Source organism: Poromitra crassiceps (genome assembly GCF_964638095.1).
Source record: "Poromitra crassiceps genome assembly, chromosome: 5".
In the NCBI taxonomy this organism is placed as follows: Eukaryota; Metazoa; Chordata; class Actinopteri; order Beryciformes; family Melamphaidae; genus Poromitra; species Poromitra crassiceps.
The window spans coordinates 8,013,544-8,038,203 of record NC_139642.1 but is presented as its reverse complement, the minus strand read 5'-3'; the positions used below and the strand labels follow the sequence as shown (position 1 = coordinate 8,038,203).

At 45.3% G+C, this 24,660-nt stretch overlaps 1 pseudogene across 1 annotated transcript in view; it reads right to left on the bottom strand.

Annotated features, from left to right (window-relative positions):
- The window catches only part of LOC310776285 (intermembrane lipid transfer protein VPS13C-like), a 104,317-nt pseudogene extending 80,427 nt beyond the window's left edge, over positions 1 to 23,890 (bottom strand). Inside the window, exons 1-14 of the transcript in view lie at positions 23,710 to 23,890; positions 21,007 to 21,233; positions 20,267 to 20,657; positions 18,549 to 19,714; positions 11,892 to 12,059; positions 10,642 to 10,946; positions 10,179 to 10,329; positions 8,000 to 8,132; positions 7,780 to 7,898; positions 7,174 to 7,343; positions 5,865 to 6,067; positions 5,515 to 5,747; positions 4,315 to 4,407; positions 3,008 to 3,241 (exon numbers count right to left, since the gene is read on the bottom strand). The product of the transcript in view is annotated as an intermembrane lipid transfer protein VPS13C-like (transcript). The remainder of the gene's footprint in view (positions 1 to 3,007; positions 3,242 to 4,314; positions 4,408 to 5,514; positions 5,748 to 5,864; positions 6,068 to 7,173; positions 7,344 to 7,779; positions 7,899 to 7,999; positions 8,133 to 10,178; positions 10,330 to 10,641; positions 10,947 to 11,891; positions 12,060 to 18,548; positions 19,715 to 20,266; positions 20,658 to 21,006; positions 21,234 to 23,709) is intronic.
- Positions 23,891 to 24,660: the final 770 nt, after the last annotated feature.

The window sequence follows — 24,660 nt, the reverse complement described above, 5'->3', positions numbered from 1 at the left end:
CCTGTCAAAGACAACACACACGTTACACAGAGCATACTGAACTACACAGGCCTGAGTCTAAAGTCACGTGGACCACCTGTCAAAGACAACACACACAGAGCATACTGAACTCCACAGGCCTGAGTCTAAAGTCACCTGGACCACCTGTCAAAGACAACACACACAGAGCATACTGAACTCCACATGCCTGAGTCTAAAGTCACCTGGACCACCTGTCAAAGACAACACACACAGAGCATACTGAACTCCACAGGCCTGAGTCTAAAGTCACCTGGACCACCTGTCAAAGACAACACACACAGAGCATACTGAACTCCACAGGCCTGAGTCCAGAGTCACCTGGACCACCTGTCAAAGACAACACACACAGAGCATACTGAACTCCACAGGCCTGAGTCTAAAGTCACCTGGACCACCTGTCAAAGACAACACACGTTACACAGAGCATACTGAACTCCACAGGCCTGAGTCCAGAGTCACCTGGACCACCTGCCAAAGAAAACACACACAGAGCATTCTGAACTCCACAGGCCTGAGTCCAGAGTCACCTGGACCACCTGTCAAAGACAACACACACAGAGCATACTGAACTACACATGCCTGAGTCCAGAGTCACCTGGACCACCTGTCAAAGACAACACACACGTTACACAGAGCATACTGAACTCCACAGGCCCGAGTCTAAAGTCACCTGGACCACCTGCCAAAGACAACACACACGTTACACAGAGCATACTGAACTCCACAGGCCCGAGTCTAAAGTCACCTGGACCACCTGTCAAAGACAACACACACGTTACACAGGGCATACTGAACTCCACAGGCCCGAGTCTAAAGTCACCTGGACCACCTGTCAAAGACAACACACACGTTACACAGAGCATACTGAACTCCACAGGCCTGAGTCTAAAGTCACCTGGACCACCTGTCAAAGACAACACACACGTTACACAGGGCATACTGAACTCCACAGGCCCGAGTCTAAAGTCACCTGGACCACCTGTCAAAGACAACACACACGTTACACAGAGCATACTGAACTACACAGGCCCGAGTCTAAAGTCACCTGGACCACCTGTCAAAGACAACACACACGTTACACAGAGCATACTGAACTACACAGACCCGAGTCTAAAGTCACCTGGACCACCTGTCAAAGACAACACACACGTTACACAGGGCATACTGAACTCCACAGGCCCGAGTCTAAAGTCACCTGGACCACCTGTCAAAGACAACACACACGTTACACAGAGCATATAACTACACAGGCCCGAGTCTAAAGTCACCTGGACCACCTGTCAAAGACAACACACACAGAGCATACTGAACTCCACAGGCCTGAGTCTAAAGTCACCTGGACCACCTGTCAAAGACAACACACACAGAGCATACTGAACTCCACATGCCTGAGTCTAAAGTCACCTGGACCACCTGTCAAAGACAACACACACAGAGCATACTGAACTCCACAGGCCTGAGTCTAAAGTCACCTGGACCACCTGTCAAAGACAACACACACAGAGCATACTGAACTCCACAGGCCTGAGTCCAGAGTCACCTGGACCACCTGTCAAAGACAACACACACAGAGCATACTGAACTCCACAGGCCTGAGTCTAAAGTCACCTGGACCACCTGTCAAAGACAACACACACGTTACACAGAGCATACTGAACTCCACAGGCCTGAGTCCAGAGTCACCTGGACCACCTGCCAAAGAAAACACACACACAGAGCATTCTGAACTCCACAGGCCTGAGTCCAGAGTGACCTGGACCACCTGTCAAAGACAACACACACAGAGCATACTGAACTACACATGCCTGAGTCCAGAGTCACCTGGACCACCTGCCAAAGACAACACACACGTTACACAGAGCATACTGAACTCCACAGGCCCGAGTCTAAAGTCACCTGGACCACCTGTCAAAGACAACACACACGTTACACCGGGCATACTGAACTCCACAGGCCCGAGTCTAAAGTCACCTGGACCACCTGTCAAAGACAACACACACGTTACACAGAGCATACTGAACTCCACAGGCCCGAGTCTAAAGTCACCTGGACCACCTGTCAAAGACAACACACACGTTACACAGGGCATACTGAACTCCACAGGCCCGAGTCTAAAGTCACCTGGACCACCTGTCAAAGACAACACACACGTTACACAGAGCATACTGAACTACACAGGCCCGAGTCTGAAGTCACCTGGACCACCTGCCAAAGACAACACACACGTTACACAGAGCATACTGAACTACACAGGCCCGAGTCTAAAGTCACCTGTACCACCTGTCAAAGACAACACACACGTTACACAGGGCATACTGAACTACACAGGCCCGAGTCTAAAGTCACCTGTACCACCTGTCAAAGACAACACACACGTTACACAGAGCATACTGAACTACACAGGCCCGAGTCTAAAGTCACCTGGACCACCTGCCAAAGACAACACACACGTTACACAGAGCATACTGAACTACACAGGCCCGAGTCTAAAGTCACCTGGACCACCTGTCAAAGACAACACACACGTTACACAGAGCATACTGAACTACACAGGCCCGAGTCTAAAGTCACCTGGACCACCTGCCAAAGACAACACACACGTTACACAGAGCATACTGAACTACACAGGCCCGAGTCTAAAGTCACCTGGACCACCTGCCAAAGACAACACACATGTTACACAGAGCATACTGAACTACACAGGCCTGAGTCCACAGTCACCTGGACTCTGTGTTGTAGTACTTGTAGTCCAGGACTCAGACCCAAAGTCCAATTTTCAGGAGTCGTGATTCGACTTGCACTTGAGGCACTGATGACTCAAGCATTCATGCATTTGGACTCGGACGTTGGAGACAAGGACTCGCCGGTCGGACTTGTTAACTGATAAAGACCGTTTTTTGTCAATTAAGCATTGATGGGAGTGAGCGCTGATCGCCTCGTGTCGTGATGTCGCCACTGAGGACTCAAGAGGATATAAACGTGGCACCTTGACGTCGACGGCGAAGCTCTCTCCCTGGTTGCGTGCGTCCGGCTCGGTGAAGCTCTCCGTGGCCTCGGTGGCCTGGTCCACCCCCAGGAACCAGTAGTTACAGGCGTAGATGTTCATGACAGACCACAGGTCTGTGACGCCGGGCCGCGCCTCCTGGCTCTGTTCGCTCTGAGGCTTGGCCGTCATGGCCGCCGTTATCGTCATCACCGTGTTCAAGATGACCGGAGAGATCTGCAGCAGAGGAGTTCACAGGAGTTAACCTCAAAGGTTCTGCCACACAGCAGCTTTCTCTCATCCTGCTCTCTGGGTGAAGGTTGTTCATCTTTCCTAAGGAGTTGATGGTCTCAATCACTAGTTTCAAGTCTTCTTCAATACAGCATGATGTTCATTTAGAATTGTTGTGTACATTGTAAATATTCTTATATGCATTGGTACAGCACAAGTTAGTATCAAAGCATTGGGTTATTGGGGTAATATTGGAATGTATTATTAGGAATAAGTATTGATAGGGATATGTGGGTTGATTTATGATATTGTGTGTGTATGGGTAAGTTTGTATACGTATGTGTATATATATACATATATATGTATGTATGTATGTATTTGTATACATGAGGAGCGAGGGAGTTGGTATATGCATGTATATGGATGTATACATTTGTTTATGAATGATTTGGGGGCAGGACTCGATAAGCCTACAGTAGGCTTCTTCCGGCCCCTTTTCAAACAGTTCGCCTTTTCTTTATGTTGGAGTTTACGTATTTTCCTTTTGCTGAAGTCTATTGGACTGTTATGTTTACTGGTTTTTTTCATTTTATGTATCGTTTTAACGGTTTGAAATAAATCGTTTCAATCAATCAATCAATCAATCAATTTAGTAAATTATGGTCCCTAGAAGATAAAGCGGACAACACTTTTGGGCGTGATTGACAGGTCGCCTGTCCAGTGATCGCACAGCTGGCCGATCACTTGTCCAAATTCACATCACCTCTGTCTCCAAATAACCAAGATGGCGACGGTGAAAATGCTAACCTCCAGACTTCCAAACACAAGTCTAAAAACCAATAGGTGATGATGTCACGGTAGCTTTTTATACAGTCTATGTTTAATTTACATGTTACTACAAACTATAACAAACACCAGGAGTTTACCCATATCCAACGTTGTTTTTACTCCTGGCCTTTGTTTCATTATCAGTTATTTTAAATGACTACCGGCCACTTTTGGAGGAAATACATCTATCCATCTATCTATCTATACATACTATCATACATATAAATAAGATCAATTTCAGCTGAAAGTACCTTGACGAAGACTTCCTCCACTGTCACAAAGCCGGTCAGTGGTTGGTTGGGCTGGCTTTTGGTTTCCAAAGCGACTGAGCAAGGCCTCAACACCTATTGGCAAAGAATGACATTTCTATCAGTCATATACTATTGGATTTGCAAAGTAACAAAACTCTTTGACTGCATAATAAAGTAAAGCAGGAATGACGTATTGTTGTAGGCCAACCCAGAAGTTAGCATTGTGCTGGTTCCCTCGTCTGGAAGCCAATGGCATTTTTCTACAGGGATTTTTGGTTAGGTGCCTGAAATAAGATCTGTGGTTAACAAAAGTTTATAAAACTGAGACCTTTGTGTTCAACACGATAACCTTCAAATTATCACCACATTTTTGAAGCGTAAATCTGATTTTCAGAAAACACTTAAAAAATTATAAAGTGGTGTTCAATTGTGAAGATGATCTTGCTGAACACAAAGGTCTTTGTTTCATAAACTGTTGTTAAGCGCAGACGTTATTTCAGTCATTTAACCAAAATCCCCATAGAAAAACACCATTGACTTCCAGACGGGTTTTAGGACTCATCCCTGCGGGACTCCATAAAGACAGAGAAATAACTCCATATGTCTCACGTGGTGATGACCTTGTGCTCTGTGTGTGCGTGGGTGAGTGCGTGCGTGCGTGGGTGTCTCTGTGTGTGTGCGTACGTGTGCGCTGTGTGGCGTGTGTGCAGGGGCGGACTGCATAATCGGGCACGTCGGGCAAATGCCCGGTGGCCTGGCCTGGCCTGCAAATTTTTTTTTTTTTTTTGTGTGTGCCCGCAGTCAGGCCACTCACTGAACAGCAGGCCAGGCGCCGCCTACTGGTTTACTAGTGGTTTTATTACTTTATTCAGGGTTAAAGTGGGTGCATCTCATTGTAAAGTTGGACTTGGCCCAAATTGGGCTTCAAACGGCCCAAATCGGGCTTTAAACGACCCAAATTGGGCTTCAAACGGCCCAAATCTGGCTTCAAACGGCCCAAATTGGGCTACAAACGGCCCAAATTGAGCTTCAAACGGCCCAAATTTTTCGCTTCGGACGCCGGCACGCACGTCGGCCCGTATCAGCCTGGCCTGCTTGGTATCTAATACCCGGCCTGAATTATGATCCCAGTCCGCCCCTGCGTGTGTGTGCTGGTACGTGAGTGTGTGTGCGTGCATGTGTGTGGCGTGTGCGTCTCACGGTGGTGATGCCCTTGTGCTCTGGGCTGTGGAGGAAGGGGCAGGCCAGGAGGCGGAGCTCCCTGAGGTTGGCCATCATGCTGTGGGCTCCGCCCTCCTCCGTCAGGCTGACGTCACACTGGAAGGAGGCCACCAGCGAGGGGGCGTCGGCCCGCAGCAGGTCGGCCACGAACACCACCTCCGGGTCGACCACGACCGCCCGCAGCCGCGTCCGCTTCCACTGCTGCTCAGGGGCTGAACATTCAAATCGGTGAGATGAAAAAGTGAATTGCGATGCTTTCCCCCCCAAACTGGCATTGATGTCTTACTGGCGTTGGAGGCGGAGCCTCCGCAGGGCGTTGGGTGTCTTACCGGCGTTGGAGGCGGAACCTCCGCGGGGCTCCGCCAGCTGTTTCAGAGGCAGTCTGTCGCTGTTGGCGGCGGTGGAGGCCGGGGGGGCGGGGCTTTGCGGCAGCGCCTGGATGAAGAAGTCGGCCACGGTCATGAGGAAGTCCACGCTGGCACACGGGTAGAGCTTCTGCAGCACGGCCATGATCATTTGATTTTCGACGTAGCTTACAATTAGCTCCACGTCATCACCTAGTGCAGTGATACTCAACTGGCGGCCTGTGGGCCACATGCGGCCCGCGGGCGCCCCCTGTGTGGCCCGCCATGGAATTGCAAAAAATATATATATATTTTTTTTTTACAGTGCACCTGAACGCAACATGCAAGATACCCGCTGAATAAGTGTCCAAATGTTCATGTCATTCTGGTCAATACTCCACTTCTGTTATAGCATTTCAGTCTGGAATATGGAATATCTTTCAATAATATATGATTTAGCTGCTAAATTGTCAAATACCGCCGTCTGCTTGCTACCCAGGCACTTATGTATGTAGCCTACTAACTTAACCTAACTAACTATATCCGGTGTGCACAACATTGTCAGACTAAACTCTGGCTGACACCCCAAAAACATACAATCCGCTACAGAAAAATGTATATTGTTTGTTTATTAACTGGCCCCTGGCCTTCTATCATTTCACGAAAGTGGCCCCCGGGCAAAGCAAGTTGAGTATCCCTGACCTAGTGCAACATTATGTTCTTACCCTACGTGATGCATTCAACTTGATTATATGCCTCACTTGATTATGTGTTTGTGAGTTTAACCAATTCAGTTGTCTAGGGCCAAGGTTTGTATCTTTTTACTGGACTCTGTGTTGTGGCAGGTTGTTTGCTGACGTATGTGGACTGCATTAGCTAACTGTGTTAGCCTGTGTGGATCTTCTTCTTCGCTGGTGTATTTACTGCATTCTGTATTCACCTTTCTTTCAATCAAGCAATCAATAATGAAACTCCTACTCCACTAATAGTAAAAATAGTAGTACAAAAAACTGAGTATAAAATAAGTAAATCAGATATCAAATTAAATAAAAAAGTAATGGGTAACACTAAACGGTACCTTATTTAAGAGTTAGTTGATGTTTAATAAGTATTAACTAACCTTTAATTAACAGCCTTGGTCTTGCTCTAACCTTAACCTCAGTGAGGTCATGCCTCAGCCCAACCTCAATACCTTAGTTAACATGAACAGCATAAGTAATGATTACTAGACAGTAGACACATTAGTTAACTGTTAATTAAGGATTCGTTATCGCTACTTAAGCAGAGGTCTCACCTGGAGCTGACGCGGGTCATGGCAGTGCGCAGGTCGTCCAGCGTGCAGCCGCTCAGCACGGTGCTGAGCTCCATGCTGCCGTCGCTCAGCAGCTTCCCAGACGCCTGCAGCTTGTGGAGGGCCAGCTCCCCCAGACGCAGGCTCTGCTGCCGCAGGCCCAGCCCAGGAGACTGCAGGGAGGGCAGGGGAGAGAGCAGGCCCAGCCCAGGAGACTGCAGGGAGGGCAGGGGAGAGAGCAGGCCCAGCCCAGGAGACTGCAGGGAGGGCAGGGGAGAGAGCAGGCCCAGCCCAGGAGACTGCAGGGAGGGCAGGGGAGAGAGCAGGCCCAGCCCAGGGGACTGCAGGGAGGGCAGGGGAGAGAGCAGGCCCAGCCCAGGAGACTGCAGGGAGGGCAGGGGAGAGAGCAGGCCCAGCCCAGGAGACTGCAGGGAGGGCAGGGGAGAGCGATGGTGAAGGGTCAGACATCATGGGACAGATTCATAGATGTATAAAAACATATGGACTGAGTCAGCCATCTGTAGCAAGCATGATCCCTCTGTTCTTACCAGAGCCAGAGACTCACCTGTTTGGGGGCGTGGCTGTACAACACCAGAGCCAGAGACTCACCTGTTTGGGGGCGTGGCTGTACAGCACCAGAGCCAGAGACTCAATGTTGAAGTTGAACTTGACAGTTTCCTGAGGCTCCTCCTCCTGATCGCTGATGTCACTCTGCTTCTCCGCGCCGCCTGAGGGCAACATCACACACAGTTTACAGCCAGATCCTCTCGCACGCACACACGTGTGTGTGTGTGTGTGTGTGTGTGTGTGTGTGTGTGTGTGTGTGTACCTGTGTGTGTATATGTTGTGATGTGTAGGCTCTCTGCCTGTGTGGCTGCAGCAGGGGCTGGGCTCTCAGCCTCTCCCAGGTTCTCCATCAGGATCCTCAGCAGAACCTTCAGGTCGTCCTGACTCAGCGCCGCCTGGAGGCGCAGGAAGCACAGGAGGTACAGCTTTTAGCCTGCTTTCTCCCCACGACTTTCACTTTGAATCCAGAGGTTTAATCATGCTTCAGTCCATAGTTTTCCTCTTCAGGTAAAAATGTACGGAAGCCATGAGAGGCAATTGCGAACAAAAATGCGAACCATTTTCCAAGTCTGATCTCACTAATGTAGTTTTCGCTCCTGTAAAAGTTTAGCCAGCATTAAGTTCAATTTTCTTTTCTTTTTTCATCTGTGAAGTAGGGGGGGAAATGGCATAACTTGCTAACACAATGTATGTACCTTGGAAGAAGAAATTGATGCTTTCAGTCCTATGTAGAACATGGTCTAGTGGCGCACTCTTGTGGTCGAGAGGTATTACAGCGACATACATTCAGAAACATGCGCCTGACAAAAAAAAGGCAAATATCCCCCCGCTTGTTTCATATATTATTTTATTTTATTATTATTTGAAGGAAGTTGGATTTTTTTTCTTTTCTTAATTGCCTGCCAGGACTTCCATAATTTTTTTTTTTAATCCTCCACTAGAGCTACAGGCTGTCAACAAACATACCAACTGATCCAGCTAAACTAACTAAACACCGTCAGAGTCAAGCTGTCACCGGACAGGAGGGTACAGATCGTACCTTCAACGGCTGCAATGTGGACCATGTGCAAAAACAAGAGCACAGGAGTTAGTGACAGGCTGTAATTATGCAAACACCCAGAAGGTCCCTTCAGTGAGTGTAGAAATATATACATATTAATTCCAGGGCCGTGTGTGTGTGTGTTTGTGCGTGCGCGTGTGTGTGTGTGTGTGTGTGTGTGTGTGTGTGTGTGTGTGTGTGTGTGTGTGTGTGTGTGTGTGCGTGCGCGCGCGTGCATGCGTGCGTGTCCTCCGCATATCTCCCCATTTATCACGGGGCTTTAAGGTTTATCACAAAACTGTAAAAATCTAACTCACCACTGTGTTCTCTACCAGAAAGTGGGCTGGCCATCTCTGACTCTACGTAGGCTGAGTCACTGGTATCTTTTTATTTATAAGGCGATATTAAAACAACTCCCAAATTATTTGTGTACATACATTGTCCAGCAGAGCAACAACAATTACTCTTTACGCTCAAAACCTGTTTTTATTGAATGTGAAAAGGGCTCGTACAGAGTATGGTAAAAAGGTGTTTCAGTTCTCAACGCCGATGGCATGGAATGAGCTCCAGAAGGACCTGAAATTGCAGGAGCTGGTCTCATTAAATGTTTTGAAAACGATGGTTAAAGGTAGGGAGGACGGTGAAAGTTGCAACTGTTTTTTTTCTTCATAGTTGAACTTGCTTTTATGAATGACTGAATGTATGTGTACCATCCATGTAGTGTAGTAATGTTATGAGATGTTTGTTGTGGCGTCTGCAACTTGTATAATTGTATGCTGCTTTTCTTGGCCAGGTCCCTCTTGAAAAAGAGATTCTTAATCTCAATGAGGCTAACCTGGATAAATAAAGGTTAAATAAAAAAATAAAAAAATCTCTGCAATCATTCGTCCGATCGACTTCAAAACTTGGCGGGTGCGCTGCTGGGGACCCGATGGGGTGCAGTCCGGAATTTTGTGTAATTCGGGCACGCACATAGTCACAGGTAGGTAGTGGTTATCAGCCAAATTGTTCTCTTAAACATCGCTATCGGCGCAGAATTTTGCAATCGGTGCGTCCCTAAATTGAAATGTTATGTATTAACATTAACCATAACACCAAGTTAGGTAAAGCAATATTTTAGTGGGTTTGTGGAATGTATTGCGGTTAGTCTAAATGTCCCAACATGTTGTTTAAACGCTCTGAGCAATAACATCGTCTCGGTAGCGTCCATGCTGCCTCCACATTACGACTTAAAAGACTCATGAACCCACTGAAGTCAGAAGATTGAAGATTTCCCAACTCGGGAAATGGGACCATCTGAATCCAGCATTAAACCCTGTCTGTAAAGCAGATGTCCCTCACAGGACAATAACGATGTGAAGTGAACTGAAGGTTCCTCAGCCGGCTGTAGACCTGCTCGTACCTTCATGGGCTTCAGGTCTCCGTCGATCTCCACGACTGCCATCTTGTGGTACCAGGAGGCAGCCAGGTTCCTCTTGATGCTCAGCGTGAGGTTGAGTGGCTCCAGCAGCTCTGAGCTGGGCCCGCCCGACGCCACAGGGTCCATGCAGATCCTGCAGAACCACAAACCAACAAACCAGTGAGACAGTCTCTTGCTGAATCCAGAAGCTAGGGCTGGGCAATAGATGGATATTATATCGATATGGTGATATCAGACTAGATATGGTGTTAGATTTTGGAGGTGTAGCTTCGAGAGACAGTGTCTAGTTTCCTGGCTGGGCGCGGTCCTTCGGGGCAACACTGTGTTTAACACGGAAAAATACCTCCACACTGTTCTTTGGTGAAATGTCCCTTTAATGAAGAATGCAATTTTTTCCACCGTGGTTTTTACAGAACCCAGAGCTCATCCCTGCAGAGCGACAGACCTGGAGAGTTTGAGCTGCGTCAGCTAGAGGTCCATGTTGTCGATGACAGCGGGCAGCGGGCAGCCATCCACGGGCAGCAGAGAGAAGCTATTCCCCAGCGTGATCAGACCCAGGTCCACCTCCAGCGCCTGGTGGGAGATGGAGGACTGAGGGATGACGATGAGGGGGGCCTTCAGCCTGATGTCCATGGACAGACGGAAGCTCTTCTGGGCAAAGTCTCTGACGCTGGACGCTGCCTTCTCTGCCGCCTGGGCCGTCGCTGCACTCAGAGCCTCCTTCGCCGTTTGGAAGTTGTTGGTGAAGTTCTGAACAACAGGGCGCAAAACAATAAACTACTACACCATATTGTGCGGTGGCCTGCAAACACGCTTCACATGGTGAATATTAATTTTATTTAATTTTTTATTTTTTATTATTATTTTATTTCCATAAATTAGAAACTCTTCCCTATACAGTATATCACTTTTTGAATGACTGAAATAGCTCTCAGATCAAAAGTTATGAGTATTTTAATCTGTTATGTGTCTAAAAGCAAAGCGTGAGACAAATGGCTTTCAACATTCCACAACAATTTTCTACAGTGGCATCCCACCAAAACCATAAACATACTTTCCCTTTTGTTTTATGAAAATAATTATTCACTGTGAGGTTCTATGGAAATGAAAGTAACCAAATCACTCAAAATCTCAAAATACCTGCATAGCGCGCCAGATGCCTAGTATATATATTTCCTCTAATATTAGCCGGGTCTCTAATAATGGCCGGGGGCATAATAACACATAAAGACCAGCCCCAAATACAGGAAAAAACTGCGATTGATCCAGGTAAACTCCTAGTGCCTGTTATAGAATGTAACTGTAGTTTGTAGTAACGTACAAGTGCCAAAAGATGGCGGCAGCTACATTTGAAGTACCATGGGGCCCATGCTGTCTCTGGAGCAAAGGCCTCATCTAAGCTAGTTTCTACTCCTTTTCAAGCTTTTACTCCTTCATGCACCTTGGTTTAAAGTTAAATAACAACATCTTTGTATTCCCAAGTGTCACCGAGTGAATTGGAATCCTCGTGAGAATTTCTGAGTCTTACATATACGGCATTTAAAACGGAAGGTGAAGGTTTTTGTTAAGAGAACAAAACATGACTTCTTCATATCCGTTTGATTTAATTTGCAAAGTTTCGACTGTAATGCTTCTCTGTCTCTATCCTCACATTGTTAGAGACACTGAACAGGTGTGATGTGGTGCGAGGCTCACCAGCAGAGACATGAAGAACTTGTGCAGGTAAACCACCTGGATGCAGCCCACGTTCAGCTTCACCCGCCCGTCCGTCTTGCTCATGTCGGCATACCCGGCGCCCTCTGTGGCGCTGGGAGTCAAACTCATGGAGAAGCTGAACACCTCGTCGCCCACGATGGAGATGGCCTGCCAGACGCAAAGATGATGAACTGAGTCAAGAGGAAAGTGTTGAGTGAAGAGTAACAGACTGAGGAGTATTTTCAGAGCAGCTAAAGTGATGAATCTGTTACACCAGTGATTCCCAGAGTGTGGGCCGTGGAGGTACTGCAGGTGGGCCGTGGAGGTACTGCAGGTGGGCCGTGGAGGTACTGCAGGTGGTCCACGGGGGGGCATACCTGCCAACACTCATGATTTTTTTCCCTTTCTCCCTTTGCTTTCAGATCCTGCCCTCTGGTAGGAGATATGCTGCCCCTATATTTAAAACTAACAGGGGGAGGGCCAGCTTCATCCCCTCTGCTATTAGGCTCCTTAACAAACATAGCCCCCGCTAACCCCCCCCCCCCCCCCCCCCCCCCGCCCCTCCCCTCCATCAGGGAAACCTGGCCCTGTTGTGTGCTACCCTCCCCCCCCCCTTTTTTTAGGTAGGCATACAGGTGCACAGAACTTTTAGAGTAATTATGTATTTTTTTTGTGGTATTTTGTATGCTGTGATCTATTCACTTTTTTATATATTGTCTTGTTTTCGCTGTACTGACCTTAAAGGAACACTCCGCCCATTTTCAACCAGCTTTGTATCATTAGAACATCAGTAGTATATCAGAAAACTGTAAACGGTTTTGAAGTCTGTCATTTAATTTGACAGTTATTGAGTGTTAAAGTGTGGACCAGTGACATCACTGGTCCACACTAACTCAAATTAATAACTCATTAACTCAAATCAACTCTCAATAACTGTCAAACTAGATGAATGATGAATAGTTTGACAGTTATTGAGAGTTGATTTGAGTTAATGAGTTATTCATACATTATATGTTATATTATATGTTACATTATATTATACTATTCATACATAGTCCTTAGCTTGCTCCTTGCTATTCGTGTTGCTGTAAGTTAACTCCAGGGTTCATGACAGAGTATTGGGAATGGGTGGAGTTCAGATATTGGCAGAGTATATGGATGGAAAAAGATCTTGAAGCTTGGTATTCTTAAAGAGCCCAACACCAAATAGGGCAGCTATTGTCTAGAGGACAGGAAAGGACTCATTCAACCTGCCTGTTCTCTTTCTTCCTTGAAAGGAAAAGTCAACCCAAACAGTAAAAAAAATAGGCTTTATATATTTTTTTAATGATTTTCAATTATGCAAAACAACTCTAATGGGCCTCTTTTGTAAAACATACTCATGCACTAATTGTGTATCAAATTCAAGCTAAAGTTGTGATTTATGGACATTTGAGCTGGGTGCCAAAACAGTGATGACACTTTTCTTTGCATACGATCCAGAGATCCACTTATTCAGTGTGATGGTCTGCAGTCTGAGGGTCCAAGGCAAAATGCTCAGCAGATCAACAGGTTGTCAGTCTTCTCCACTCCAGGGAGCACAGCAAACAAACGGAAACAGAAACAAGACATCTGAACCACAAATTCTTTCAGCCATACCTGTGGTGCTGCACTCATTCATTTAGGGTGTGTCTCGAACATCAAAAAGAGCTTTTTTAAGCTACAAACAAAAGGACAATCCAAGCACTCCAAATATAAAAATATAACCACCAGGAAGTAAATATTTAAGAAGCATTTATTGTAGGCTAGTGGCTGAATCATTAGAAATGCCAACATGTTTCGACCCAATTTTTTCGACCCTTAAATGTTGGTGGGTCAGGGTAGTATGCTATGCCTTCTGCATGTTCATCTCCAAGATTGGATTATGATGAAAAAGGGGGAGGGTCCATAGTGTAGTATTTTAAATTAAATCCAAGTTTTTTTTAAAGGTTTTGGTCTGAGTGAAATGTTATGTGGTCTCTCCTGTTTCTAAATATATCTGAACCGTTTGGGTTGACCAAGTAAAACTATTTGTATAAGCATTTTACGAAATGTCTATGAGAAAATAAATGGGGGATGAAAATCTCTGGTACAGTGCTGAAGCAGGAAGTGACGTTCACTTTGGCTCTCTAGCATCCAGTGTTGGGGGTAACTCATTACAAAAGTAACATATTACATGTAAGATATTAATTTGAGCAGTAACTCAGTAATATAACATTACTTATAGGATTTCAGTAATATTATACCAGTTACTTTGTCAAGTAACTCAAGTTACAAATTTAGTTAAAAATAAATAAATCAAAGCACATATTTAAAAAAGATACAATCATTTCCTAATCAAACTGTTTGTTTTTATGCAAATGACCACTATAGATGACAATAAAAAAGGAAAATAATAACATTTAGAATTTTGGATTGTTTACACTGACTTCAAGGCGGTTGAATTTATTTGTCGGGATGGTTCCGGGGCATCGTTGTCATTCTGCTGCTGCTGTTGTTTTGGTAAAAGTAATGCAAAAGTAGTGAAATATGTAACGAGTTACTCTACACAGACAGTAATATTGTAAAGTAACTTATTACTTTCAAATGAATTGTAAAGTAACTTATTACTTTCAAATGAAAGTAACTAGTAATATGTAGTATATTACATTTTGAAAGTAACTTGCCCAACACTGGTAGTATATTACATTTTGAAAGTAACTTGCCCAACACTCCTAGCATCACAGTGATGAAGAAAAATACACAGAAAACACAAGATGCTAAAGCTGGCCAGAGATATACCCACCCACTCATTTGATTCCATCTGCAACAGGATCCCAGGAGTCTAGTCTGTTTAAAGCATTTGACAGGCAGCCGATGGAGGCACAGCTGAAACCAAAGAGAGCTGCAATGAGTGAAAAGGCTCCAATCAGTTGTCATGGTGGTGCCATTTTTACCTTCCTCAACATGGTCATACTTATTTTTGCCACTAGAGGGAGGCAAGCGCTAACAAAGTCAGTCTCACAAAAAGGAACATGAAATAAAATCCAACAATTTGCTCCAGAATGGCATGCATTTGTAACAGTGCGTACACAGTGATTTTTAATTACATTAGTGTCAAGCTGCTCACTCAAAAGTTACATGAGAGCAGTGCAGAGACTTAGTTACTTACTTAGACTTAGCTGACAGTGCGATGTCATAGAGGAGGTCTACCCGAGTGTGTGCATATGGTTTGTGCCGACACCTTGGACACAGGGGTGTCCAGTGTCCAATTTGTAAAGGCTATGCAGTCCAGTGAACAGTATTTATCTATTTAGATACTGAGAAGAACGTGCTCTATGTTATTGGAACAGTTATTGTCATAATTTGTATTATAGAGCTTTGTTTAAACTTTAAATGCTTAACTAAGTTTCTGTAGTGGAGAGAACAAGGGACTAGGTGCTAGTCAGGGGTTTTGTAACCAAGTTCACACCGGTGTGCCGGCCAGGACACCACTTAAAGCCTCCGGCCGGGTATGAGTAAAAAACAGCTGAGAGAGGATGCTGTTTCAGTCCTTCTTTACTGGTATTTGCAAACAACATATACAGGTGGTGAGTCAGGGATATCTTTGAACAGTTGTGGTTTTCTATAAAGAAAAGAATAACAAAAAATTAAATGAGTGATACCAAATATAAATAAATCCCATTAATATCCCCATCTGCATAAATACTATTACTCCCCTTATCATTACAGAGCCAGAAATAAACGACATTGACTTATTAATAGGTTTCCACAAACATATTGGTTGGCTACTGGTCCTTATATCACCCGTTTTACTGGTGAGACCTTTATTCTGAAAATCCACACTTCCTGTTGCAGTTAACTATCCGAGCTTAACCTCGATATAAATGCAGGCATCAATAATAACCTCGGGAGGCTCGCTCCATCACAGAACATGATCACTCCACACAATACCAACAACAGGCAATAAACAATAGCCTACAACATAAGAACATGCCCAGGACAATAATATTTACACTCCAACTTTGGGGCCTTTTCTACAGTTTCACTGTGTAAATGTATCATTTTTCAATGGCTTCTGTGTGCTCTAGGCTTGTGTAAAAAGGCTCTTTTACTTTGAAAAACGCCCACCGGAAATGCTTATTGTTGCTGCCTTTCCAGGCAATCAAAGCCCGAGGGCGGGAGCGTTCGTCACTTCTAGGCGCTAAACTGGATTCATTCCGTCAGACAGACGCCCAGAGCGGAGCACAGGAGCGGATCAACGACACTACAGAAGCGTCTTTCAGTGTGCTGCTTGGGCGAGATAGTCGAGCGAGGCACTGCGAGGCACACCTCCGGCACAGGCACCGAGGTATGGGGAGAGAGCTGCAGCTGGGGGGTCGGGGGTTACTTTTCTATAACTGCACCATTTATTTCTCTAAAAAAGTAATGTTATTTAATGTAGCTAATGTTGGATAGGTCAATGGTTTTCTAGCCCGTTTTCTAGCCGCTAGACTAATCAGTCATTCTTCCTTCAGAGTCTCGGATGCGCGGTGGGAAACTACGGAATATTTTGGAGTACCATGGCCCCGTAGGGTTGGATAGCAACATTGTGTCTGAGGTAGGTACAGTTTTATTGTGATTGATAACGTGTATATCGCGTGAAGCCATTGCTGCCGACATCCCAATGAGGGATCAGCCGAGCAGCATTTTGGTAAATAAACCGCAACACTGGGCGGCAACAGCAATGGAACCCTATGGAGCACAAGTGGCCCCAAGCGTGAGTGTCTGACTCTAGCCAGTTAACTCTGTTTATATTTTAAACACTGTGACAGTTCACACAACTTTAACATGACATTATACATCAAACTCTTGAGCTACTTCTGCTCTCACTCAGAATGTCAAAATATAAGCGATGTGATGTATAGTTTTTGAGATATTAACGTTTGTTTGGCACAACTCATAGGGGAGAGCCGGGATGAACGGGGCGTTTTTTTCTATTTTCCTCTCTGCACAGAGAGGAAACCGCCTTCCGTAACGAGACTTCATTGTGAACAAGATACACTTGTCCTCTCCCACTAGCAACCGTGTTTTTCTATTTTCGTGAAACGAGTCGGGCGCAATTAATTGAAATTGTTTGTTCTAAATTAGTCTAATGCTCCAAACTCACCTTCGTGCAGGCCAGGCTTACACATCACGTCCACTCCATCTCCAAATCATGCTGGAGCTAAGTTGATTCATTATCCTATCCATGTCAGTTGTAGCCTAGGATTCAATGGTTCTCAACATGAGGTCGGGGACCAGGAGGAGGCTCCAGCAAATTGATAATTAAACATCCTTATCTTAGTTAGAATAGCTTAAGTTAACACAATTAGACAAAGCCTAGGCTAGATTAGAATGACAGCTTTGATAATAGTTCTCTCTCTACCTACAATAGGCTAAAGGTAGACTGGTCATTGACTTCTGGACAAAATCATATAGCCTAACAATAAAACATTCTCATAGGCTATTTGGGTCAGAGACAAAATGTAGGCTAATCAAATGGGGGTCCATGGCCTGAGGCTACTAGACTAATTTAGGGGTCATTGGTATGGAAAAGGGAGAGAATCACTGCCCTAGGCCTAAACACAAAGGTGATCAATTAAAGAAATAGACCAGAAAGGCTTCACTTAAAGCACATTATTTCAGATACATTTTTTTAACCATTAACCTATTAATGTCAGTGGTATACCTATAGACACAAAGACAATCAATTAAGTAGCCTAAAACTGATCAAGGGCATTTTCATTCAGTCACTTGTTTAGAACATCAGTCCATATTAAAGGCTACTGAAAGATGGTGCACAAATATTTATTTACAGTGTGATGTAGGCTATTTGATTCAAAATCAGTGCAACAGCTCACGCCTGGAAGGCTTTAGATTAACTTTTCCTCTTGCATAGAGAACATGTAAACAGAAACACATGAAAACAAAACAATACCAGGCTGAAACTAATGTCTGTGGGAAATGTTTTGGTCTTCTAGCAGCATAACTTAGCCTTGGCCTATAGGCTATATTCAAGTTTCAAGTCGGCTATGAAAGGCGATAAAGAAAACATTTTCATAAACATTGTAAACATTTTAAAAGGTGCAACCATAAACTGGGAAGTTTCAAGTGGTAAAGGCGATTTGGAAAACATTCTTGTAAACATTGAGAACTTTCAAATATCAAAAATCAAGTGCAATTACAAACAGCTTATCAAAAATAAAGTGCAACCATAAACTGTAAAGTTTCAAGTGTGAAAGGCGATCCAGAAAACATTTTTATGAACATTGTAGGTCCTACAAATTTCAAACAGCTTATCAAAATAAAGTGCAACCATAAACTGGAACATTTCAAGTCTGAAAGGCGATTCAGAAAACATTCTTATAAACATTGGACATTTTTTCAAATATTACAAAGTGCAACCATAAACTGGAAAGTGTAACTACAATAGGCTACAGTTATGAGTTCTGGACATTCGAAAAACAACTAGGCTAGGCCTAATAACAATAACAATATCAGAATAGCGTTGATAAAAAAATAAATAGGGGGCATGACTCCTGCAGCTTATTCGGAATCATAACAGATGTGGCAGATATAACGCTGCTCTCCATCTGTGCATGCTTCGTGTGCCCACTGCTGACAGAGAATGCACTGTACCCAACATTCACCAGGCCTGGTGAAATAGTCATTTTCACCACAGATGGGGCATTCTGTTTCCTCCTCATCACTGGCAGGCCCGGCAGACTTGTTGGCAGGCTTGGATGCCCCGGCAGACTTGTTGGCAGGCTTGGATGCCCCGGCAGACTTGTTTGCAGGCTTGGATGCCCCGGCAGACTTGTTGGCAGGCTTGTTTGCAGGCTTGGATGCCCCGGCAGACTTGTTGGCAGGCTTGGATGCCCCGGCAGACTTGTTTGCAGGCTTGGATGCCCCGGCAGACTTGTTGGCAGGCTTGCTGGATTTTGCAGACTTGTTGGCAGGCCCTACAGGTAACTTTCTTTTTACCTTTGACATCGACACCCTCTTTTCCTCTTCCAAGGCTTCTTTTACAGGGGTGTCCGTTAGGATGGCGGTTGATCTTTTTCTCCCCCTTCTCTCTTGCTTCCTAGGTTCAGCCTTCGGGAAAGGCCGGAGCACCTCCGGACTGAAATCATCAGTGGCTTTAGGAGCAGCGTGGAGTTGAGCGGTGGCACCCTGAGGAGTAGCGTGGAGTTGAGCGGTGGCGGCATCAGGAGCAGCGTGGTCTTGAGCGGTGACAGCCAGAGCAGTAGCGTGGGGTTGAGCGGTGACGGCCCGAGGAGCAGCGTGGACTTGAGCGGTGACGGTCCGAGGAGCAGCATGGACTTGAGCGGTGACAGCCAGAGCAGTAGCGTGGGGTTGAGCGGTGACGGCCCGAGGAGCAGCGTGGACTTGAGCGGTGACGGTCCGAGGAGCAGCATGGACTTGAGCGGTGACAGCCAGAGCAGTAGCGTGGGGTTGAGCGGTGACGGCCCGAGGAGCAGCGTGGACTTGAGCGGTGACGGCCAGAGCAGTAGCGTGGGGTTGAGCGGTGACGGCCCGAGGAGCAGCGTGGACTTGAGCGGTGACGGCCAGAGCAGTAGCGTGGGGTTGAGCGGTGGCGTGGGCCTCAGCAGTGGAGTGGGAAGGACTGGCGGTTGGTGCAGACTCCTCTGGGGCAGGTGGTGCTGGTCTGTCTGTCACATAGGCAGGTGCAAAATCCCTCTCACCAAAGATGTTTGGGTTGTACGGCCAAACACCGGTGCACCTGAAGCCGGCAGTGATGTTTGACGGGGTAGCAGCAGATGGAAGAGCTGTTTTTACAATACCTGGGACAACATACAAACATACAGACAAAGAGAACAAAATTAGCATGGTGGCTACATCCTGCATATTTACATTTTACATGGCCCACTTCTTGGTAAGAGTGCAAATATGTTGATATTTTTGAATAAATAAATCTTAAAAAATCCTACCTGGCAAATCATAAATGGACATAGTTTTCCCAGGATTTCCCATCATCCAGCGATCCATAGCGGTATTTATGTACCTTTTCAGGGGGCCGTAGACGCTCCGATCTAGAGGCTGGAGCTTGTGGGAGCAGTGGGGGGGGAAAGACAGCAGCACAACACCGTTTGCTCTGCAGTAATCAATGCCTTCCAGCGAGAGGTGAGAGACATGATTATCCAGCAGCAAAAGCACTTTTGATTCGCGGGATGCTCTGGTGTGATGTACAAAGTGCCTTAGGAAAACAACAAAGTCCTTCTCCTGCATCCACCCTGACCCGCTACAGGTGCCGATACAGCCTGTGGGCCCGTCCCGCACAAAGTGATCCTTGTAATTCTTTCGGGGAAAGACAAATTGTGGTGGGATACTGTTACCTTGTGCATTGACCGCCAAAGCCATGGTGACCAAAGTCCCTCTCTCTGCAGACGTCATTGCTCCAACCTGCTTCCTTCCTCGGCTGGCAAGGATTTTATCTGGAACTTGGACAGTGACGGTGCTCGTCTCGTCGACATTCCAGATATCTTTGGCTTCGAAATGGTGTTTGGCGAGGACTTTGGACAGGTTGGAGAAGAAATGTCCTACATTTGTAGGATTAAAGCTGGTGGCTCTGGAAAGGCTGGTGGCCTGAGGACGCCGGATTGACAGCGCCGGATTCCGCTCCAGGAAACTGGTGAACCAGTCCTTCCCAGCCATCTCGCTGGCATCCCAGGGTTTGGGATAACCACACCCATGCATCTTGGCCAGCTGGAAGGCAAGCCTACGGACCTGGTGACATCAAAGGGCCATAAGAATTATTTAAAATATTAATCAATTAACTATATAGCCTAATATATCTAGCAGACATAGTTTTTAACACAATTATCTTTTAACTTATTTATGAATATATGAATATGAATAATATATGAATATGCTAAATTTTAACTCATGAACTGTAGCCTTATATCTCTATCATTAGCCTATATTAAATTATGCACTTTTGCAATTATGCAACTTTTAACATTTTTGTCTTGTGAACTGTTTTTTCTTTTTTACCTGATAAACTTACACCTATTATTTATTTATGAATAATTTATTTCATTTCATTTATTTTTCTTTGAACATCATCTAATCTTACCGCTTTAGGACTGAGACCATAATAAATCTCTGAAGCCTTAAGTAGGTAATCCCTCAGGACAGCCTCTTGTTCTGCAGAGAAGACCTTGTTGTGGCCCTTGTAGCCTGGTAATGCTGCATTGCTGTCGGTGGCTTTCCTTTGTATGTATCTCTCCAGAGTTGTTGGAGGAACACCGTGAGCTTTTGCAGCCCCACGAACGGATTGCCCACCTAGCACAGCCTGATATGCTAAGGGAAAGGCATCAGGAGGGTAGAGACCTCTTGAGGTCGTTCTGATCCTCACCCTTGGCATTCTCTGCAAACAGCAGCGAAATAAATACATCTTTAATAACAGAGCAACAGACAGCCACAATGCCCCGTTCATCCCGCGACCGTCTCCCTCAACGTTTTGCTAGCTAACACAAAGGAGAAGTCTCCATTTGCCATGAAACCACCACTGGTAGATAGCCAACAGATTACCCTAGCAGATGAAATACATTTACAATCGGTAACGAATAAACATAGCCGTACAAACGGAAAACAACAGAAAACACAATGTTTTACTTACCAAGTGAAAAAGCGTAAAAACGAAGTAAATTGAGGATATCTCCGTCAATACGGATCTGAATTGGGAAATAATTCAACTGTGTCGTTTTGGCGGCGTGATGGTGATGATGACGTCGCCGGAAATTCCGGAATACGTTGTGTAACGCGATAAAGGGTCCGTGCTGCAACCATCCCGCTGCTCCGTTGGTACCGGCTCTCCCCTACTATTAACTGCCGCGGGGTTCCGCATTTCTGGGTGGCAAGTGACGTCACGCTGATTCGTCCTATAGGACCCGCGCATCCGAGACTGAAGGAATAATGACTGATGAGTCGTGCGTTGAGGCTAGTGGTTTTCAAACTTTTTGTGGCTAATGCACACCAAAGGTCAAGCCAAAATCTGAACGCACACCTGTATTCATATCCATGCAAAACAATCTGTAAATGCTTTTTATTTACTAGTTACCAAGCATATTTAACAAAAATAATTCAAGAATTAATTTGAAACTTAAAATGACATCAAACCAGCAACATAGCCTACCATTTCATCAATCCACTTAATTGTTTAAGCAAGATATCTGCAAGGAGACGTTTTTGGTGTGTCCCAGGCGTAACTTTAACAGCTACCTGTTTTGAATGGAGAGAAACACCTGTTTTGAATGGATGATTCTGTACAGCTAATTTACTGTACTAGGCAGAGTAGTAGAGTAGAAAAGTGTATTTATGTGTCACTCCTCAATACAACAACAGCATGAAAACAATTCGGTATATACAACAAGTATTGCGGACCACTCACTAGGAGTTATGAGACACAGGGCCCTATGTTCCGACAGGCGCTATCCTAAGGTGACCAGATTTCTCAAATGAAAATCGGGGACATTTTCAGGTCCGGTAGGGGGGCCCAGGGGGGGCTGTCCCCCCCCCAGCTTTTAGAAAATTGTGTACATTTTACAGTAAAATGCATCAATCTGGTGCACTTTGAGAGCAAAAGTAAGAGGCTAGATCTATGAAGAACTTTGTGATTTTTCAACAATTGAAAAAGAAGCAGTTTACAATGGTTACTAGTTATCTGGCACATTTTACCACAAATTAGACTATGGTGGCCTAGGTAATTAATGGGAAATACTGGTGTGTTGTGTAGAGTGGCAGGAACATAGAGAGGGACAACTTCTCTCTTTGACCTCAACAACTGGTGGATCATTTATTTCCACAAAACAAAAACCATCTGCTGCATACCATCCGGTCTGCTTAGAACACTGCATAGCATAGCTAAAACTAAGGAATTCAAAGCATGTACTGTACAGATCCCTTCCAAAAAATTAGAATATCATGGAAATAACATGGATAACATTTGTAGTGAGCAAAGATGGATGATTTAATATTCCATAGCTCTGACCTAAGCAAATCTGACATCACTATTGTGAACACAAACAACACTTCTGATATAATATGATTGTTTTAGTAAAGTGTATCACTCAATAGTCAATACAAAAAATAATGGCTTTTATAGAACCAAAAGCCTAGCTGCTTAGTCTGCAGATAAAACATAAAAGGCATACCGTAAAACTGCCAATAAGGGCCCGGGCGTTTATTATGCAGAATCGAGTTTGACCCCAGGCGGTTAAAGGAGACCAGGCGGCAATTGGGGGGAGGCGGTTATTTCTTTATTGTACCAAATGGACCCAGGCGATTATTATTTTTTGTACAGAATTCCTGGTCAGAAGTATCAAAAAGTATCAAAATGCTCAGTAACAGTAGAGGGTGGGTACAGGCAGTTGTGAACATGCCTCTAAATGTACCTAGTGCAACAAATATATAAAATGAAATACAGTACGGTAATGCTCAGTAACAGTAGAGGGTGGGTACAGGCAATTGTGAACATGCCTCTAAGTCTAAATGTACCTAGTGCAACAAATATATAAAATAAAGGTAGTAACATGCAACAATTAGTGCAACAAATGTACCGTATACTGTAAAATACACCATACCGTACAGTACAGTAATACAAAAAATAAAATACAGTATCCTCTTTCTTTCTTTTTAAATAAAACAGCACCTATCTGTAAAACAAAACAAAGAGCAGCAATAAAATTCAAGTATGGTAGACCTCCCTCACACACAAACAAACCACAATTGTAATATGGCCTCTAGTCCTCCTCCTCCTCCTCCTCCTCAACCACACCCTCATCATCCTCTTCCTCAATCAACAGTTCATTATTGAACTCCTCTTCCTCGTCCACTTCCTCCTCCACCTCATCAACCTCCTCCTGCCCCCTTGCCCTCCTCAGCATCTCCCTTCCTGCCTCACATGGCATCCCTGGCTTGAAACAGTGGATCTCTCCATCCTCGCTGCCATCAGCCATCAGCCCACACACCTTGAAGGATAATACAATCAGCAAATTAATTACCATGTACTATGTACTAGGCTACCACGTACACACACACACACACACACACACACACACACACACACACACACACACACACACACACACACACACGTAGCCTAGCTTGAATGATTTCTTCATCATGGCTACATCCAGCATGTCCCAAGCTCTCTGGACCCAGCTCACCAACAGACGATGGGAAGGGGCTCATAAGTTCCCCCCCCGAGTGTACTCTTTGTCAGTGTCAGCAGCCATCCAGTCATCATAAGATGCTTTGAGATGGGCTTTGAATGGTTGGTTCCACATGACATCTGGTGCCTGGATGTGTTTGGTACACCCCCCAGGGATCACAGCTGATTGGATCTTGTATCCTCCTCTTCTCAATTCAGCCTTGGTCGCTTGGCTGATGTGGCATCTGTATGAATCCCACACAAGGAGCCGCTGCGTGAAGCTGAATCTCCCGACGACTTTCTGCAGCCAGTGTGTTAAATCGTCATTCATCCACCCATTCTTCGATGATGCTATGACAACACCAGCAATGCTCTGCATCGCTTTGACATCCCTGACAGCAGCCTTAAACACCACGTAAGGCTTCAGCTTAGTGCCGTCTCCCTTTGCAGCCAACACGACAGTCAGATGGCTCTTCTCATGGCCTGTGCTTTTCAACGTTACCGTCTTGGCCCCTCTTTGATTCACTGTGCTCGATCCGACCATATCGAACCACACGGCCGTTTCATCCATGGCTA